The sequence below is a fragment of the Euprymna scolopes genome, chromosome 45 (genome assembly GCF_053919585.1).
Source record: "Euprymna scolopes isolate OS-2025 chromosome 45, ASM5391958v1, whole genome shotgun sequence".
In the NCBI taxonomy this organism is placed as follows: domain Eukaryota; kingdom Metazoa; phylum Mollusca; class Cephalopoda; order Sepiida; family Sepiolidae; genus Euprymna; species Euprymna scolopes.
In genome coordinates this window covers 43,552,458-43,574,957 of record NC_136526.1, presented here as the reverse complement: position 1 = coordinate 43,574,957, position 22,500 = coordinate 43,552,458, and the positions used below count along the sequence as shown (strand labels likewise).

At 31.2% G+C, this 22,500-nt stretch overlaps 1 protein-coding gene across 2 annotated transcripts in view; it reads left to right on the top strand.

The window, feature by feature from the left end:
• LOC145269509 (spermidine synthase-like) overlaps nt 1–22,500 on the top strand; it is a 132,685-nt gene that overhangs the window by 78,070 nt on the left and 32,115 nt on the right. The gene's annotated exons all lie outside the window — the stretch shown is intronic.

Below are 22,500 nucleotides of genomic sequence, written 5' to 3'. Positions count from 1 at the left end.
TTCTTCTTTTTTCTTCTTTTTTTCTTCTTTTTTTCTTTTTTTCTTCTTTTTTTCTTTTTTTCCTTCTTTTTTCTTCTTCTTTTTTCTTTTTTCTTCTTTTCTTCTTTTTTCTTTTTTTCCTTCTTTTTTTTCTTCTTTTTTCTTCTTTTTTTCTTTTTTCTTCTTTTTTCTTTTTTCTTCTTTTTTCTTTTTTTTCTTTTTTTTTTCTTTTTTCTTTTTTTTTTCTTTTTTTCTTTTTTTTTTCTTTTTCTTTTCTTTTTTCCTTTTTTTTCTTTTTTTCTTTTCTTTTTTTTAACAAGGAAAAAGTGTGATGGTATTTTTTTTCTAAACAAGTAAACGATTTTTCTTTTTTCTTTTTTTTTTGTGTAAAATTTGCCGTTCTGGGTGAGGTTGTTGGGTGTGTCTATTCCGACAGCCGTTCTTAACATGGGGAGGTTGGGGTGTCTATTTTGCCTGCTACAATAACTGCAAATTTCTCCGCATGCGTACCCCACTTCACCGTCGTACATGAAAGTTTTTGAAAAAATGGCGGCCAGACATAACTTATACTAGTAACCACGGGTTCGGGTTAGTGAAATGTGTTACTTGTGTAAATAATTCGTGTCAGCGACAAAATAAACTGTGATATTTGTTCGCATCAGACTCGAATACACCTGTAAACAGTTGAATATAAAAAAAATCAACTTCTTAAAAGTAAATCTTCGGGTGGTTCCCCACTCCTCCCCCAATGCACTTTCACCTATATTTTTTTTAGAAATCTATTCGTAACATTTTTTTCTTCCTTTTATTTTATTTTTATTTTTTTACATGGGATTACCAATTATCAAGACTCAAAGGCCACTCGAGCACAAAGGTCGTCCGTTAAATAATCAAATTATACCTTTCCACCAGTAATGAGTACTATACCAATGTCCCGGCGACCACTATACGCTCTAATGAGCATATAGTGGTCGCCGGGACAATGGTAGAGTACTCATTAGTGGTGGAAAGGTATAATTTGATTATTTAACGGACGACTCGGTAAGAACTTGCTTACGTTGGAATTGAAGACGACCGTGTTGTACCTATTTACAATGCCTCCCCACAGGGCAGAGTTAGACACCGGGGTCGTTTTTTTAACGTGTAGAAAAGGTACAAAAATAAAAAAATTACGACCGTGTTGTAGTCAACTAGAAAGCAAGCCTGCAAAACAAAGTTCCACAGGCGGGCAGTTCTAAGAAAGAAGCTTTGTTCATGGGATCTGCATTTAGATTTAGGCACAGATAGAGAGTGGTGGAAAATTGTTGGTAGTTGTTATAGCTAGACGAATATTTTTTGTGAGAGTTTGGCAAAAGGGTTACCATAGATTGAGGCTCAGACGAGCACTTGCCATGAGAATAACGATAGAGTAGAGATAGAGACTTGATTTAATATTCAAATTTCCAGTTCTGCCAAAAACAGATTTTGTTAAACAATAGACTTGTCTGTATTATTTGGATTATACCGAGTACTGACTGTTCTTCTCATCTTGAGAGTTATTTGCACAACGTTTCAGACGATATAACCTCTTTATATATATATATATATATATATATATATATATATATATATATGAGAGAGAGAGAGAGAGAGAGAGAGAGAGAGAGAGAGAGAGAGAGAGAGAGAGAGAGAGAGAGGTTATATTTTACCGTCACTGGATTATTTATCTTCCACCAGACTATCCATTCATGTGTAATCACCTTTTCCTTCACCATATTCCCTCTGCTTAACTTATTTTGTTTTCAAGTAAGATCTTTGACTTACTTGTTGTTTCATCAAATACTTCTGCATGCAAAATCCGAGCCCGCATTTTGCTAATTTCTACCCTCTGATGAGAAGGAGAGTATTTCTTCGAAACTCCGCGGATTAAGGACTATCCATTTATCTAGTGTTTCCTCTTCAGATTAAATATGTTTTTAACTCATTTCAAAGTGTTTTTTTTTAAATATTTTATTAACTGTTTTCTCATATATATATATATATATATATATATATATATATATATATATATATATATATATATATATGTATATATACACGTTCACGTCATGTCACTGCAACATATATTATATATAAAAGAAAGAATGAAAAGAAAACAGAATGGAGTTAAAAAGAAAAGAAAATTTATTGAAAATAAAAGTAAAAGTAACGAAAACTATTTTACAGTAAACAAAATGATCTAAGGGAGATAATAAAGTTTTTGTTCTAGCAATTATCATAAGTTAAAAAAAAAAAAAAAACATTTAAATAGCATTCACACGTATATTTACTTTGCTCAATATCCAAATTCAGGAAAATCTATATTTACCAACGTTGTCCGTTGTGGCTTATTTGAAGAGTAATTTTATTTGAAGAGTAGTTTTATTTGAAGAGTGGTTTTATTTGAAGAGTGGTTTTATTTAAAGATTAGTTTTATTTGAAGAATGGTTTTATTTGAAGAATAGTTTTATTTGAAGAATAGTTTTATTTGAAGAGTGGTTTTATTTGGCTTGACGTTCAGTATGCTTCTTTTACGACCAAGGTTTATTTTAGTTTCTTGTTAGTGGCCAGAGGTGATTGATTTTAGCAAGAAAGTCGCCTCAGGTTTGCGTCCCTTTCATTTGGTATTCGAATCAATAACTGGTTTTACAAACGCATATACTTCTATTTTTAGTAATCGCTGAAGAATGTTCCAGGAACCTTCTGGAACCAACTAAAAAAAAATACTTTTCTCAGTTATATTTTAAAAGTCTCTAGAAACGCTTAAAAATATATTTTCATTTTCTAATATTAAAGTAATATTATTTATGTTATTTTATATATTATTTTAATTCATATATTATTAATATTTTTTTTTTGTATTATATTTTATATTTCATTTTATTATATAATATTTCAAGTATTATTATTTTTTTGGTACTCATGCACTAGCAGTATCAGAATTTTTGTAGGAATTTTTGACACCCCTAACACGAAACTGCGAATACAATATAAAAATCTCGTAATTTCTCTGTTAAAAGTGGGTTATTTATTTTCTTTATGGATTATACTTCCAAAATAAACTATTACAGTTGTTTTAAAAGTAATAAAAATATTTTTATTTTTTTTTTAAAACAGTAATGAATTTTCCGAACTCAATATTTTTCAATTTTTAAACTCAATATTTTTAAATTTTTAAATTTTAAAAATCTATCAAAATTTTTCTATTGATTCTATTTTTACGATATTTTCAGGGTCAATGTGAAATTTTATGTTCTTTCCAATAAACCGAATATAATATTTTAGACAAACGTTTTTTTTAAATTCACGCCCCCCCATTTTCACGCCCCCCCCCCATTTTCACGCCCCCCCCCCCCATTTTGAAATGTCTATTAAAAAGTAAATAATTAATTTATGTTTAATAGGTTTATATATCACAAATTGAAGAGAAAAGGTCAATAAATAATATATTCAAATTTAAAACAAAAAAAAAAATCAGTTTTTTAGAAATTTACCTGTAAAGTCCGAAGTTTAAAACCTTATTTTATAAGAACACATTTTTTCTTTTTGTCTTTTTTTTTTTTTTTTAATGAAACCTTGGTCCTTGCTCCTTTAATTGAAAAAAAAATTAGGGCTTGAATTACATTTTTCGAGGAGTTATAAGCTTAGAAAGATAGGGGGTCGAATAATTTACGCCTCTCATTTTGAAATGTCTATTAAAAAGTAAATAATTAATTTATGTTTAATAGGTTTATATATCACAAATTGAAGAGAAAAGGTCAATAAATAATATATTCAAATTTAAAACAAAAAAAAAAATCAGTTTTTTAGAAATTTACCTGTAAAGTCCGAAGTTTAAAACCTTTTTAAAAAAAAAAAACACATTGTTTTGTTTTGTTTTTTTTTTAAATAAAACCTTGGTCCTTACTCCTTTAATTGAAAAAAAAAATTAGGGCTTGAATTACATTTTTCGAGGAGTTATAAGCTTGGAAAGATGGGGTGGAATTATTCACTATTTTCACGAAATTTCTGACACTGCTACTCATGCACTTATTGATCCGTGCTAAAATAATAACGTCAATATTTAAAAAGCCATTCTTAACATGGGAAGGGAAGTGTGTTTTGTACCTATTCTGTACTTTAACTTTACAATTGAAGTAAAAGAACATATAAAAAAAACTTTAATTAAACTTGGAAATACAATTTAAAAAATAGAGCGGATAAGTAAGTGCATTTGCACATTTTTTTATTATAATATTTAATTATATTAACAAATATTTTTCATTATATATTAGTTTTATTAATTATTATGTTTGGTTAATTATATTCTTTTGTGTCAGAAATTGTAATTTTTTCAAATTTTAAGAGTAAAAGATATCCTCATATGACAATCTTTTCATACTCAAAGATCTCTACGTCGAACTTGGTAATCTTTACGAAATTTCAAACACAATCCCTTATTTGATCCACGAGAATTTCAGTGATAATATAGAAGTCTTAGGCAATCTGTAATTACATTCTTATAGAAGTCTTAAGCAATCTGTAATTACATTCTTATAGAAGTCTTAAGCAATCCGTAATTACATTCTTATAGAAGTCTTAAGCAATCTGTAATTACATTCTTATAGAAGTCTTAAGCAATCCGTAATTACATTCTTATAGAAGTCTTAAGCAATCTGTAATTACATTCTTATAGAAGTCTTAAGCAATCCGTAATTACATTCTTATAGAAGTCTTAAGCAATCTGTAATTACATTCTTATAGAAGTCTTAAGCAATCCGTAATTACATTCTTATAGAAGTCTTAAGCAATCCGTAATTACATTCTTATAGAAGTCTTAAGCAATCCGTAATTACATTCTTATAGAAGTCTTAAGCAATCTGTAATTACATTCTTATAGAAGTCTTAAGCAATCCATAATTACATTCTTATAGAAGTCTTAAGCAATCCGTAATTACATTCTTATAGAAGTCTTAAGCAATCCATAATGACATTCTTATAGAAATCTTAAGCAATCTGTAATTACATTCTTATAGAAGTCTTAAGCAATCCGTAATTACATTCTTATAGAAGTCTTAAGCAATCCGTAATTACATTCTTATAGAAGTCTTAAGCAATCTGTAATTACATTCTTATAGAAGTCTTAAGCAATCCGTAATTACATTCTTATAGAAGTCTTAAGCAATCTGTAATTACATTCTTATAGAAGTCTTAAGCAATCCGTAATTACATTCTTATAAAAATCTTAAGCAATCCGTAATTACATTCTTATAGAAGTCTTAAGCAATCTGTAATTACATTCTTATAGAAGTCTTAAGCAATCCGTAATTACATTCTTATAGAAGTCTTAAGCAATCTGTAATTACATTCTTATAGAAGTCTTAAGCAATCCGTAATTACATTCTTATAGAAGTCTTAAGCAATCTGTAATTACATTCTTATAGAAGTCTTAAGCAATCCGTAATTACATTCTTATAGAAGTCTTAAGCAATCTGTAATTACATTCTTATAGAAGTCTTAAGCAATCCGTAATTACATTCTTATAGAAGTCTTAAGCAATCCGTAATTACATTCTTATAGAAGTCTTAAGCAATCCGTAATTACATTCTTATAGAAGTCTTAAGCAATCTGTAATTACATTCTTATAGAAGTCTTAAGCAATCCGTAATTACATTCTTATAGAAGTCTTAAGCAATCCGTAATTACATTCTTATAGAAGTCTTAAGCAATCCATAATGACATTCTTATAGAAATCTTAAGCAATCTGTAATTACATTCTTATAGAAGTCTTAAGCAATCCGTAATTACATTCTTATAGAAGTCTTAAGCAATCCGTAATTACATTCTTATAGAAGTCTTAAGCAATCCGTAATTACATTCTTATAGAAGTCTTAAGCAATCCATAATGACATTCTTATAGAAATCTTAAGCAATCTGTAATTACATTCTTATAGAAGTCTTAAGCAATCCGTAATTACATTCTTATAGAAGTCTTAAGCAATCTGTAATTACATTCTTATAGAAGTCTTAAGCAATCCGTAATTACATTCTTATAGAAGTCTTAAGCAATCTGTAATTACATTCTTATAGAAGTCTTAAGCAATCCGTAATTACATTCTTATAGAAGTCTTAAGCAATCCGTAATTACATTCTTATAGAAGTCTTAAGCAATCCGTAATTACATTCTTATAGAAGTCTTAAGCAATCCATAATGACATTCTTATAGAAATCTTAAGCAATCTGTAATTACATTCTTATAGAAGTCTTAAGCAATCCGTAATTACATTCTTATAGAAGTCTTAAGCAATCCGTAATTACATTCTTATAGAAGTCTTAAGCAATCTGTAATTACATTCTTATAGAAGTCTTAAGCAATCTGTAATTACATTCTTATAGAAGTCTTAGGCAATCTGTAATTACATTCTTATAGAAGTCTTAAGCAATCCGTAATTACATTCTTATAGAAGTCTTAAGCAATCTGTAATTACATTCTTATAGAAGTCTTAAGCAATCCATAATGACATTCTTATAGAAGTCTTAAGCAATCTGTAATTACATTCTTATAGAAGTCTTAAGCAATCCGTAATTACATTCTTATAGAAGTCTTAAGCAATCTGTAATTACATTCTTATAGAAGTCTTAAGCAATCCGTAATTACATTCTTATAGAAGTCTTAAGCAATCTGTAATTACATTCTTATAGAAGTCTTAAGCAATCCGTAATTACATTCTTATAGAAGTCTTAAGCAATCTGTAATTACATTCTTATAGAAGTCTTAAGCAATCCGTAATTACATTCTTATAGAAGTCTTAAGCAATCTGTAATTACATTCTTATAGAAGTCTTAAGCAATCTGTAATTACATTCTTATAGAAGTCTTAAGCAATCTGTAATTACATTCTTATAGAAGTCTTAAGCAATCCGTAATTACATTCTTATAGAAGTCTTAAGCAATCTGTAATTACATTCTTATAGAAGTCTTAAGCAATCTGTAATTACATTCTTATAGAAGTCTTAAGCAATCTGTAATTACATTCTTATAGAAGTCTTAAGCAATCTGTAATTACATTCTTATAGAAGTCTTAAGCAATCCGTAATTACATTCTTATAGAAGTCTTAAGCAATCTGTAATTACATTCTTATAGAAGTCTTAAGCAATCTGTAATTACATTCTTATAGAAGTCTTAAGCAATCTGTAATTACATTCTTATAGAAGTCTTAAGCAATCCGTAATTACATTCTTATAGAAGTCTTAAGCAATCTGTAATTACATTCTTATAGAAGTCTTAAGCAATCTGTAATTACATTCTTATAGAAGTCTTAAGCAATCCGTAATTACATTCTTATAGAAGTCTTAAGCAATCTGTAATAACATTCTTATAGAAGTCTTAAGCAATCTGTAATTACATTCTTATAGAAGTCTTAAGCAATCTGTAATTACATTCTTATAGAAGTCTTAAGCAATCCGTAATTACATTATTATAGAAGTCTTAAGCAATCTGTAATTACATTCTTATAGAAGTCTTAAGCAATCCGTAATTACATTCTTATAGAAGTCTTAAGCAATCCGTAATTACATTCTTATAGAAGTCTTAAGCAATCCATAATGACATTCTTATAGAAGTCTTAAGCAATCTGTAATTACATTCTTATAGAAGTCTTAAGCAATCCGTAATTACATTCTTATAGAAGTCTTAAGCAATCCGTAATTACATTCTTATAGAAGTCTTAAGCAATCCATGATGACATTCTTATAGAAGTCTTAGGCAATCTGTAATTACATTCTTATAGAAGTCTTAAGCAATCCATAATGACATTCTTATAGAAGTCTTAAGCAATATGTAATTACATTCTTATAGAAGTCTTAAGCAATCCGTAATTACATTCTTATAGAAGTCTTAAGCAATCCGTAATTACATTCTTATAGAAGTCTTAAGCAATCCGTAATTACATTCTTATAGAAGTCTTAAGCAATCCGTAATTACATTCTTATAGAAGTCTTAAGCAATCTGTAATTACATTCTTATAAAAGTCTTAAGCAATCTGTAATTACATTCTTATAGAAGTCTTAAGCAATTTGTAATTACATTCTTATAGAAGTCTTAAGCAATCGGTAATTACATTCTTATAGAAGTCTTAAGCAATCTGTAATTACATTCTTATAGAAGTCTTAAGCAATCCGTAATTACATTCTTATAGAAGTCTTAAGCAATCTGTAATTACATTCTTATAGAAGTCTTAAGCAATCTGTAATTACATTCTTATAGAAGTCTTAAGCAATTTGTAATTACATTCTTATAGAAGTCTTAAGCAATCCGTAATTACATTCTTATAAAAATCTTAAGCAATCCGTAATTACATTCTTATAGAAGTCTTAAGCAATCCGTAATTACATTCTTATAGAAGTCTTAAGCATTCCGTAATTACATTCTTATAGAAGTCTTAAGCAATCCGTAATTACATTCTTATAGAAGTCTTAAGCAATCTGTAATTACATTCTTATAGAAGTCTTAAGCAATCTGTAATTACATTCTTATAGAAGTCTTAAGCAATCCGTAATTATATTCTTATAGAAATCTTAAGCAATCCGTAATTACATTCTTATAAAAGTCTTAAGCAATCCGTAATTACATTCTTATAGAAGTCTTAAGCAATCCGTAATTACATTCTTATAGAAGTCTTAAGCAATCCGTAATTACATTCTTATAGAAGTCTTAAGCAATCTGTAATTACATTCTTATAGAAGTCTTAAGCAATCCGTAATTACATTCTTATAGAATCTTAAGCAATCTGTAATTACATTCTTATAGAAGTCTTAAGCAATCCGTAATTACATTCTTATAGAAGTCTTAAGCAATCTGTAATTACATTCTTATAGAAGTCTTAAGCAATCTGTAATTACATTCTTATAGAAGTCTTAAGCAATCTGTAATTACATTCTTATAGAAGTCTTAAGCAATCCGTAATTACATTCTTATAGAAGTCTTAAGCAATCCGTAATTACATTCTTATAGAAGTCTTAAGCAATCCGTAATTACATTCTTATAGAAGTCTTAAGCAATCCATAATGACATTCTTATAGAAATCTTAAGCAATCTGTAATTACATTCTTATAGAAGTCTTAAGCAATCCGTAATTACATTCTTATAGAAGTCTTAAGCAATCCGTAATTACATTCTTATAGAAGTCTTAAGCAATCTGTAATTACATTCTTATAGAAGTCTTAAGCAATCTGTAATTACATTCTTATAGAAGTCTTAGGCAATCTGTAATTACATTCTTATAGAAGTCTTAAGCAATCCGTAATTACATTCTTATAGAAGTCTTAAGCAATCTGTAATTACATTCTTATAGAAGTCTTAAGCAATCCATAATGACATTCTTATAGAAGTCTTAAGCAATCTGTAATTACATTCTTATAGAAGTCTTAAGCAATCCGTAATTACATTCTTATAGAAGTCTTAAGCAATCTGTAATTACATTCTTATAGAAGTCTTAAGCAATCCGTAATTACATTCTTATAGAAGTCTTAAGCAATCTGTAATTACATTCTTATAGAAGTCTTAAGCAATCCGTAATTACATTCTTATAGAAGTCTTAAGCAATCTGTAATTACATTCTTATAGAAGTCTTAAGCAATCCGTAATTACATTCTTATAGAAGTCTTAAGCAATCTGTAATTACATTCTTATAGAAGTCTTAAGCAATCTGTAATTACATTCTTATAGAAGTCTTAAGCAATCTGTAATTACATTCTTATAGAAGTCTTAAGCAATCCGTAATTACATTCTTATAGAAGTCTTAAGCAATCTGTAATTACATTCTTATAGAAGTCTTAAGCAATCTGTAATTACATTCTTATAGAAGTCTTAAGCAATCTGTAATTACATTCTTATAGAAGTCTTAAGCAATCTGTAATTACATTCTTATAGAAGTCTTAAGCAATCTGTAATTACATTCTTATAGAAGTCTTAAGCAATCTGTAATTACATTCTTATAGAAGTCTTAAGCAATCCGTAATTACATTCTTATAGAAGTCTTAAGCAATCTGTAATTACATTCTTATAGAAGTCTTAAGCAATCTGTAATTACATTCTTATAGAAGTCTTAAGCAATCTGTAATTACATTCTTATAGAAGTCTTAAGCAATCCGTAATTACATTATTATAGAAGTCTTAAGCAATCTGTAATTACATTCTTATAGAAGTCTTAAGCAATCCGTAATTACATTCTTATAGAAGTCTTAAGCAATCTGTAATTACATTCTTATAGAAGTCTTAAGCAATCCGTAATTACATTCTTATAGAAGTCTTAAGCAATCCATAATGACATTCTTATAGAAGTCTTAAGCAATATGTAATTACATTCTTATAGAAGTCTTAAGCAATCCGTAATTACATTCTTATAGAAGTCTTAAGCAATCCGTAATTACATTCTTATAGAAGTCTTAAGCAATCCGTAATTACATTCTTATAGAAGTCTTAAGCAATCCGTAATTACATTCTTATAGAAGTCTTAAGCAATCTGTAATTACATTCTTATAAAAGTCTTAAGCAATCTGTAATTACATTCTTATAGAAGTCTTAAGCAATTTGTAATTACATTCTTATAGAAGTCTTAAGCAATCGGTAATTACATTCTTATAGAAGTCTTAAGCAATCTGTAATTACATTCTTATAGAAGTCTTAAGCAATCCGTAATTACATTCTTATAGAAGTCTTAAGCAATCTGTAATTACATTCTTATAGAAGTCTTAAGCAATCTGTAATTACATTCTTATAGAAGTCTTAAGCAATTTGTAATTACATTCTTATAGAAGTCTTAAGCAATCCGTAATTACATTCTTATAAAAATCTTAAGCAATCCGTAATTACATTCTTATAGAAGTCTTAAGCAATCCGTAATTACATTCTTATAGAAGTCTTAAGCATTCCGTAATTACATTCTTATAGAAGTCTTAAGCAATCCGTAATTACATTCTTATAGAAGTCTTAAGCAATCTGTAATTACATTCTTATAGAAGTCTTAAGCAATCTGTAATTACATTCTTATAGAAGTCTTAAGCAATCCGTAATTATATTCTTATAGAAATCTTAAGCAATCCGTAATTACATTCTTATAAAAGTCTTAAGCAATCCGTAATTACATTCTTATAGAAGTCTTAAGCAATCCGTAATTACATTCTTATAGAAGTCTTAAGCAATCCGTAATTACATTCTTATAGAAGTCTTAAGCAATCTGTAATTACATTCTTATAGAAGTCTTAAGCAATCCGTAATTACATTCTTATAGAATCTTAAGCAATCTGTAATTACATTCTTATAGAAGTCTTAAGCAATCCGTAATTACATTCTTATAGAAGTCTTAAGCAATCTGTAATTACATTCTTATAGAAGTCTAAAGCAATCTGTAATTACATTCTTATAGAAGTCTTAAGCAATCTGTAATTACATTCTTATAGAAGTCTTAAGCAATCCGTAATTACATTCTTATAGAAGTCTTAAGCAATCTGTAATTACATTCTTATAGAAGTCTTAAGCAATCTGTAATTACATTCTTATAGAAGTCTTAAGCAATCCGTAATTACATTCTTATAGAAGTCTTAAGCAATCTGTAATTACATTCTTATAGAAGTCTTAAGCAATCCGTAATTACATTCTTATAGAAGTCTTAAGCAATCCGTAATTACATTCTTATAGAAGTCTTAAGCAATCTGTAATTACATTCTTATAGAAGTCTTAAGCAATCCGTAATTACATTCTTATAGAATCTTAAGCAATCTGTAATTACATTCTTATAGAAGTCTTAAGCAATCCGTAATTACATTCTTATAGAAGTCTTAAGCAATCTGTAATTACATTCTTATAGAAGTCTTAAGCAATCTGTAATTACATTCTTATAGAAGTCTTAAGCAATCTGTAATTACATTCTTATAGAAGTCTTAAGCAATCCGTAATTACATTCTTATAGAAGTCTTAAGCAATCTGTAATTACATTCTTATAGAAGTCTTAAGCAATCTGTAATTACATTCTTATAGAAGTCTTAAGCAATCCGTAATTACATTCTTATAGAAGTCTTAAGCAATCTGTAATTACATTCTTATAGAAGTCTTAAGCAATCCGTAATTACATTCTTATAGAAGTCTTAAGCAATCCGTAATTACATTCTTATAGAAGTCTTAAGCAATCCATAATGACATTCTTATAGAAGTCTTAAGCAATCTGTAATTACATTCTTATAGAAGTCTTAAGCAATCCGTAATTACATTCTTATAGAAGTCTTAAGCAATCCGTAATTACATTCTTATAGAAGTCTTAAGCAATCCATGATGACATTCTTATAGAAGTCTTAGGCAATCTGTAATTACATTCTTATAGAAGTCTTAAGCAATCCATAATGACATTCTTATAGAAGTCTTAAGCAATCTGTAATTACATTCTTATAGAAGTCTTGAGCAATCCGTAATTACATTCTTATAGAAGTCTTAAGCAATCCGTAATTACATTCTTATAGAAGTCTTAAGCAATCCGTAATTACATTCTTATAGAAGTCTTAAGCAATCCGTAATTACATTCTTATAGAAGTCTTAAGCAATCTGTAATTACATTCTTATAAAAGTCTTAAGCAATCTGTAATTACATTCTTATAGAAGTCTTAAGCAATCTGTAATTACATTCTTATAGAAGTCTTAAGCAATTTGTAATTACATTCTTATAGAAGTCTTAAGCAATCGGTAATTACATTCTTATAGAAGTCTTAAGCAATCTGTAATTACATTCTTATAGAAGTCTTAAGCAATCCGTAATTACATTCTTATAGAAGTCTTAAGCAATCCGTAATTACATTCTTATAGAAGTCTTAAGCAATCTGTAATTACATTCTTATAGAAGTCTTAAGCAATTTGTAATTACATTCTTATAGAAGTCTTAAGCAATCCGTAATTACATTCTTATAAAAATCTTAAGCAATCCGTAATTACATTCTTATAGAAGTCTTAAGCAATCCGTAATTACATTCTTATAGAAGTCTTAAGCATTCCGTAATTACATTCTTATAGAAGTCTTAAGCAATCCGTAATTACATTCTTATAGAAGTCTTAAGCAATCTGTAATTACATTCTTATAGAAGTCTTAAGCAATCTGTAATTACATTCTTATAGAAGTCTTAAGCAATCCGTAATTATATTCTTATAGAAATCTTAAGCAATCCGTAATTACATTCTTATAAAAGTCTTAAGCAATCCGTAATTACATTCTTATAGAAGTCTTAAGCAATCCGTAATTACATTCTTATAGAAGTCTTAAGCAATCCGTAATTACATTCTTATAGAAGTCTTAAGCAATCTGTAATTACATTCTTATAGAAGCCTTAAGCAATCCGTAATTACATTCTTATAGAAGTCTTAAGCAATCCGTAATTACATTCTTATAGAAATCTTAAGCAATCTGTAATTACATTCTTATAGAAGTCTTAAGCAATCTGTAATTACATTCTTATAGAAGTCATAAGCAATCCGTAATTACATTCTTATAGAAGCCTTAAGCAATCCGTAATTACATTCTTATAAAAGTCATAAGCAATCTGTAATTACATTCTTATAGAAGTCTTAAGCAATCCGTAATTAAATTCTTATAGAAGTCTTAAGCAATCTGTAATTACATTCTTATAGAAGTCTTAAGCAATCCGTAATTACATTCTTATAGAAGTCTTAAGCAATCTGTAATTACATTCTTATAGAAGTCTTAAGCAATCCGTAATTAAATTCTTATAGAAGTCTTAAGCAATCTGTAATTACATTCTTATAGAAGTCTTAAGCAATCCGTAATTACATTCTTATAGAAGTCTTAAGCAATCTGTAATTACATTCTTATAGAAGTCTTAAGCAATCCGTAATTACATTCTTATAGAAGTCTTAAGCAATTTGTAATTACATTCTTATAGAAGTCTTAAGCAATCCGTAATTACATTCTTATAAAAATCTTAAGCAATCCGTAATTACATTCTTATAGAAGTCTTAAGCAATCCGTAATTACATTCTTATAGAAGTCTTAAGCAATCCGTAATTACATTCTTATAGAAGTCTTAAGCAATCTGTAATTACATTCTTATAGAAGTCTTAAGCAATCCGTAATTACATTCTTATAGAAGTCTTAAGCAATCCGTAATTACATTCTTATAGAAATCTTAAGCAATCCGTAATTACATTCTTATAAAAGTCTTAAGCAATCTGTAATTACATTCTTATAGAAGTCTTAAGCAATCCGTAATTACATTCTGATAGAAGTCTTAAGCAATCTGTAATTACATTCTTATAGAAGTCTTAAGCAATCCGTAATTACATTCTTATAGAAGTCTTAAGCAATCTGTAATTACATTCTTATAGAAGTCTTAAGCAATCCGTAATTACATTCTTATAGAAGTCTTAAGCAATCCGTAATTACATTCTTATAGAAGTCTTAAGCAATCCGTAATTACATTCTTATAGAAGCCTTAAGCAATCTGTAATTACATTCTTATAGAAGTCTTAAGCAATCTGTAATTACATTCTTATAGAAGTCATAAGCAATCCGTAATTACATTCTTATAGAAGCCTTAAGCAATCCGTAATTACATTCTTATAAAAGTCATAAGCAATCTGTAATTACATTCTTATAGAAGTCTTAAGCAATCCGTAATTAAATTCTTATAGAAGTCTTAAGCAATCTGTAATTACATTCTTATAGAAGTCTTAAGCAATCCGTAATTACATTCTTATAGAAGTCTTAAGCAATCTGTAATTACATTCTTATAGAAGTCTTAAGCAATCCGTAATTAAATTCTTATAGAAGTCTTAAGCAATCTGTAATTACATTCTTATAGAAGTCTTAAGCAATCCGTAATTACATTCTTATAGAAGTCTTAAGCAATCTGAAATTACATTCTTATAGAAGTCTTAAGCAATCCGTAATTACATTCTTATAGAAGTCTTAAGCAATTTGTAATTACATTCTTATAGAAGTCTTAAGCAATCCGTAATTACATTCTTATAAAAATCTTAAGCAATCCGTAATTACATTCTTATAGAAGTCTTAAGCAATCCGTAATTACATTCTTATAGAAGTCTTAAGCAATCCGTAATTACATTCTTATAGAAGTCTTAAGCAATCTGTAATTACATTCTTATAGAAGTCTTAAGCAATCCGTAATTACATTCTTATAGAAGTCTTAAGCAATCCGTAATTACATTCTTATAGAAATCTTAAGCAATCCGTAATTACATTCTTATAAAAGTCTTAAGCAATCTGTAATTACATTCTTATAGAAGTCTTAAGCAATCCGTAATTACATTCTGATAGAAGTCTTAAGCAATCTGTAATTACATTCTTATAGAAGTCTTAAGCAATCCGTAATTACATTCTTATAGAAGTCTTAAGCAATCTGTAATTACATTCTTATAGAAGTCTTAAGCAATCCGTAATTACATTCTTATAGAAGTCTTAAGCAATCCGTAATTACATTCTTATAGAAGTCTTAAGCAATCCGTAATTACATTCTTATAGAAGCCTTAAGCAATCTGTAATTACATTCTTATAGAAGTCTTAAGCAATCTGTAATTACATTCTTATAGAAGCCTTAAGCAATCTGTAATTACATTCTTATAGAAGCCTTAAGCAATCTGTAATTACATTCTTATAGAAGCCTTAAGCAATCTGTAATTACATTCTTATAGAAGTCTTAAGCAATCTGTAATTACATTCTTATAGAAGCCTTAAGCAATCTGTAATTACATTCTTATAGAAGCCTTAAGCAATCTGTAATTACATTCTTATAGAAGCCTTAAGCAATCTGTAATTACATTCTTATAGAAGTCTTAAGCAATCTGTAATTACATTCTTATAGAAGCCTTAAGCAATCTGTAATTACATTCTTATAGAAGCCTTAAGCAATCTGTAATTACATTCTTATAGAAGCCTTAAGCAATCTGTAATTACATTCTTATAGAAGCCTTAAGCAATCTGTAATTACATTCTTATAGAAGTCTTAAGCAATCTGTAATTACATTCTTATAGAAGCCTTAAGCAATCTGTAATTACATTCTTATAGAAGTCTTAAGCAATCTGTAATTACATTCTTATAGAAGTCTTAAGCAATCTGTAATTACATTCTTATAGAAGTCTTAAGCAATCCGTAATTACATTCTTATAGAAGTCTTAAGCAATCTGTAATTACATTCTTATAGAAGTCTTAAGCAATCCGTAATTACATTCTTATAAAAATCTTAAGCAATCCGTAATTACATTCTTATAGAAGTCTTAAGCAATCCGTAATTACATTCTTATAGAAGTCTTAAGCAATCCGTAATTACATTCTTATAAAAATCTTAAGCAATCCGTAATTACATTCTTATAGAAGTCTTAAGCAATCCGTAATTACATTCTTATAGAAGTCTTAAGCAATCTGTAATTACATTCTTATAGAAGTCTTAAGCAATCTGTAATTACATTCTTATAGAAGTCTTAAGCAATCTGTAATTACATTCTTATAGAAATCTTTAGCAATCTGTAATTACATTCTTATAGAAGTCTTAAGCAATCCGTAATTACATTCTTATAGAAGTCTTAAGCAATCTGTAATTACATTCTTATAGAAGTCTTAAGCAATCTGTAATTACATTCTTATAGAAATCTTAAGCAATCCGTAATTACATTCTTAGTATCATCTGCAATGGCGATTCAATCTTAGAACTGAATTTTCTTTTTACATTGTCCATTACGATACGGAAGGGTCTCCAATCTAATAGGTCCCACTTTGTTAATCAGGCTCCAACACCTGTCCCATCGCCGCAATGTTGCATCCCTGTGCCCTGTGTTTTACAAGTATTTTAATGGAATGTGCTCTGATGAACTCATTGCACTTGTGGCCCCTCGATGTACATATCCTTGGCTTAACATTTACAGGAAATATGAACTGGAAAAAATATATTGAGGACATTGCGAAGGCTGCTGCAAGGAAGGTGGGCTTCCTCTACCGTGCTAGAAAACTACTCACACCTGAGAGTATCCTGTACTTCTACAAGCCCACCATTCGCCCATACATGGAGTATTGTTGCCACATCTGGGCTGGTACATCCACCACTACCCTCTCCCCCTTGAATAGGGTCCAAAAAAAGGGTCACCAATCTAATAGATCCTACGTTGTTAACTAGGCTCCAACAGCTGTCCCATCGCTGCAATTTTGCATCTCTGTGCCCTGTGTTTTACAAGTATTTTAATGGAATTTGCTCTGATGAATTCATTGCATGTGTACCCCCCTCGATGTACGCATCCTCGACAAACCTGCTCAGCAACAAAATCACACCCCTTCACTGTTAAAGTTCCTAAATGCCAGAAAGTTTTCTTCTCTAATAGCTTCTTCTCTAAAACAGCTAGACTTTGGAATTCCCTTCCTGCTACCTGTTTTCCAAACTGTACTGATATGCAGAAGTTCAAATACAACGTAAACCAGCATCTTAATCTTTCTCTAGGCATGGTCCCAATTAGTAGCTTCTTAACGTGCAAGTGGCAATATGCCTTGTTTGGGGTGAAAGTAAGTAAAAAAAAAAAAATTCCATACAGAGTCCCGAGATTTCAACAAAGATTCCCGAGTTTAGCAGGATACAAATGAAAATGGTCCACAGGTTACTTCGACCAAAAGGTTGTGAAAATAACACAAAAGATGAAAACAATAGTTCGAAGAATCCAAAAAATCCAAAGTATTAATCCTCATCAAAAAAATGCAGAACCATCACAACATCGTCGTTTCTTCTTTACTCTGTGAATTGGAACGACATTTTATTTAGCTGTTTTGAACATGGAGTCATCAAAGGGGCCATTGGATTCCCAACCAAGCAAAACTAATTATAATGATTATGGATATCCAATCATCTTAACTTTACCCATTTAACTGACTATTATGATCTAAAAAATTAAACATCCAGTGTAGCAGCAAGTCCTGGGAATATCAACCTGAAAGACAGTTGGAAATGACTCATATACCATACATTACGACCATGTAATCCCTACAGCTACCTACCTTGAAAATTCTGCTGTTAAACCTGACATAGTTATATGGAATAAGTCAGAGAGAGTTGCAACCTTGATTGAAGTGAGTGTTCCTAATAATGGAAGTCTGAACAGATCTGAAAGAGAGAAACAGATTAAATACAAAGGTCTCATGTATGATATGAAAAGAAACTGGAATCTTAGGGAGATATCAATCATACCAGCTATCATAGGTGCTACAGGGCTTATGAAGAAGAACCTGAAGTCCTATCTAACTAATATTCCTGGTGGCTTAAGTGCAAAAGAGATCCAGACAATTGCACTTAAGGGAACAGCGAGGATACTAAAAAGAGTTCTCGGTTGGGTTCAATAAAAAGCGGGGCAATGTTGGCAGCTGATTTGGCTGCCCCATACCCAGCATTACAATCTTCAAAGGAAGAAATCTAAAAATAAAATACTAGAAATGTAGTTCTGAAAAGGTAGCTTTTTTTTTTTTTTTACACAGTGGTCACCACTTATCAAGGCCCGGAAGCCACTCAGGGATAAGGGTTATTGCAAGTACAGTACGTTAGTGTGGAGATTTAATGAAGTGTTTACTTAAGAGGGCGGTTCATTAGGAATTTGTACACATTGGACTTAAAGACATCCAAGTTGTAGTCAGGTGGGAAGCAGGCAGACGGAACAGAGTTCCACAGGCATGCAGTTCTAAGAAAGCAGTTATTTAAATGTACATGCAGTATCATATATTATATTGCAGTGTGCTTTCACCTGAACTCACACACACTTGAGCCTGGACTGAATACCTTTCGACACATCACGCAGTTAACAATAAAACAATTTCTTTTCTTTTTTTTTTGACTCATGTTCACCCCTTACAAAGCATATCACCACTTGGACATAAGGGGCTACTATTTGGGGGCCATGTCTAGGAAAGATTAACAAGATATTTGTTTATGTTACATTCAAACTTCTGCATATCAGTACAGCCAGGGAGTCAGGTAACAGGAAGGGAATTCCAAAGTCTAGCTGTTCAAGGGAAGAAACTATTAGAATAGAAAGCTTTCTGGCATTTAGGGATATCAACAGTGAAGGGGTGAGATCTTATTGCTAAGCGGGTTTGTCGTGGATATGTACGTCGAGGGGTACAAGTGAAACGAGTTCATCAGAACACATTCCATTAAAATATTTGTAAAACAGGCACAGAGATGCAACATTGCAGCGATGGGACAGGGGCTGGAGCTTAGTTGATAATGTGGGACTGATTAGATTGACAACTCTTTTTTGGACTTTATCTGAGAGGAAGAGACTAGTGGTAGATGCACCAGCCCAGATGTGGCAACAATACTCCATGCATGGATGAATGGTGGCCTTGTAAAGGTACAGGATACTCTTTGCAGCAGTCTTTGCAATGTACTCTATGTATTTGTTCCAGTTCATATTGCCTGTGTGTGTAGAGTGTGAGTAGTCTTCTAGCTCGATAAAGGGAGCCCACCTTCTTTGCAGCAGCCTTTGTTATTGTAAATGTAGCTTTTAATTCCTTTCAGCATATGCATGTTTGGTCAAGTCACAACAGCAAGTTCTCGTTGCTAATTTCTACATCTTAGGCCATAAATATCCTCTTGGGTTCATGGACGTACAAAAAACAATGCTAACTGCGAGCAAATACAATAGTAACTAAAACAAAACTCCTAACTAGATCAGCCGTTAACCTAATATCATAAAATATTTGTTTGTCCTTGAATTGAAACTCAAATTGCGTCATTGAAGACAACGTCATTTAAAAAATATTTTTGTTTATTACATTTTCACCCCAAACAAGGCTTGGTTGGTTGGTTGTTTTTGTTTTATGGCATATCAACCCTTTTCGGGTTATTTAATGCCGAATCCAAAGATTTAAGAAAATTTTTTTAATAGAATATATTTGTTGTTTTCACGTCGGTTTCCATTTAACTCATAGTTGGGACCCTAACAGGTACTACCACTCTGGGTCAGAGTGGACCTGGGAGCAATGGTAATTAAAGGGTGGCTCCACACTCCCCAAAGCCCACAAGCTGGGGCCTCACCACTGGATATAGTTTAAGGTCATATCCAGGACCCCCATTGAGGGACTTTTACCCTCTGCAGGGGGCAGTCGGCATATTCTAATGCCCCATCGACAGGGCCCCAAACAAGGCACATTGCCACTTTGGTGTAGCGGCTACTATCAGGGGCAGCAACTACTGGGGCACTATGTTGGGATTTGGCCAGCAAGATGTGGGTTCACATTACACTTGAACTTCTGCATGTCAGTACAGTTGGGGAAGCAGGGACCTGGAATGGAATTCCAGAGTCTAGCGGTTGGTTCTGGTGAAGAAACTACTGGAGTAGAAAGATCTTTTACATCTAAGGATCTCTACTGTGTGGGGGTGGTATTTAGCTGCCTGTCGGGTTTGTCAAGGGTGTCTACGTCGTGGGGGCACAAGTGTCTGCAGTTCATCAGAGCATTCACCATTAAAATACTTGTAGAACAGGCAGAGGGATGCAACATTTCGTCGATGGGACAGGGGCTGAAGTTTAGATGACAGTTCAGGACCTATCAGATTGGCGACTCTCTTTTGAACCTTGTCTAGGAGCGAGAGACTAGCAGTAGATGCACCAGCCCAAATGTGACAACAATACTCCATACATGGGCGAATGGTGGCCTTATAGAGGTACAGGATACTTTCAGGTGTCAGTAGTTTTCTAGCACGGTAGAGAGAGCCTATCTTTTTCACAGTGACCCTGTCATGCCGACCAATGCAGAAATGGCATTGCACGTGCACGACCGAACTGAAAGTGAGGCCCATATTTGCATGCGAGTAAGCCGTAGAGCATGAGCAGTATTTGAATAAAATAAAATATGCATCAAGTGTGCTTGAAAGGCAAACCAAAAAAAATGTTAGGAAAATAAACAAATATTTTACTTGGTTGAAATTTATAATTTAAATATATTTCCATCCTCAGTATGTTGTTTTTCTTTTTTTTCTCTTCTTCTTTCTTGCAATGTTGTAAAATTGGAGAAAGAAAAAAGTCTGTTTGTAAAGGTACGCGCGTTGTCTCTCAGCGGTTGTATTATTTGTTTGTCCCTGAAACTCAAATTGCGTTACTGAAGACAATGCATGACGAGGCAGAAATGTCATTGCACATGCGCAACTGAACTGACAGCGAGGCCCATATTTGCACGCGAGTAAGCCTCAGAGCATGAGCAGTATTTGTTATTTGTTTAAGAGTCAGGTTAATTCCCACGCGTCGTTCGTTTCAAAAGGAGGAGAGAGGAAAGAAGTTGGAGACAACCAAAAACAGAAACAAATAAAAACCAAACACAGTCATCCCGTACATTTTCAAATGAGGCCAACTTTTGTGTTTGGTTCAACTTAGTATTATTTTCGTTCAATTCAGTCAGGTTGTTATTGTTTGCAAATTCCATTGTTATCAAACTAGCCTGGATGCCCAGCGTTGCCCGGGTGTTTGGAGGTGTGGGTTGAGCAAAAAAAAAAAGTGGTAGTAGGTAGGCAGGCAGGCTCGAACCTGTACCGCGAAGGAGAAAAAAATGCAAAAAAAAAAATAAATAAAAATAAAAAAACGTGACGTCTTTGCCGTTGCATCCATCGCTAAACCGGAAGTGACGTAGGTTTAAATTAAGGCTAGTCAATCGAAGATAACTTTCGAAAATATCAGCGAAAAAAAAAGCGACCACTCCTTGTAAAAAAGTGCCCAGTTGAGGGTAAAAGGATTAATGTTTTTAGCCAATTTTTCGATATTTGTCGTCCGAAGGGTCGACCTTCAAAACAATACTGATCTCGTGCAAATCTGCCGCCTCTGTCGAAAATTTTAGGCATACATACATACATACATACATTTAAACAGACAGGTGCATTATAGAAGATGTTTACAATTTTTCAAAACTATTTTATTTGTAAATACCTTAAGCTTAAATGTGCAAACCTACTTACTAGTTAATTGTAGGGCCCCCAATTGTTACATTACCACTACTACTACTACTACTACTGCTGCTATCACCACTACCACTGCTACTATTACGACTACTACCACCACCACCACCACTACCACTGCTACTATTACGACTACTACCACCACCACCACTACTGCTACTACTATTACTACTACTATCACCACTACTAATAGCTACTCCTAGTGCCCCTGCCCCATGGTCCTGGATATGACCTTAAACTATATTCGATGGTGAGGCCCTAGCTTGTGGGCTCTGGGGAGTGTGGAGCCACCCTTTAATTGCCATTTCTCCTAGGTCCACTCTGACCCAGAGTGGTAGTACCTGTTAGGGTCCCAACTATGGGTTAAATAGAAACTGACTTGGAAAAAACAAATATATTCTATTAAAAAAATTGTTTCTTCAAAATCGCTGGATTCGGCATCAGATAACCTGAAAAGGGTTGATATGCCGTAAAACAAAAACAACCAACCAACCAACATACCTGAGTATCCTGTACTTCTAAAAGTATGGAGT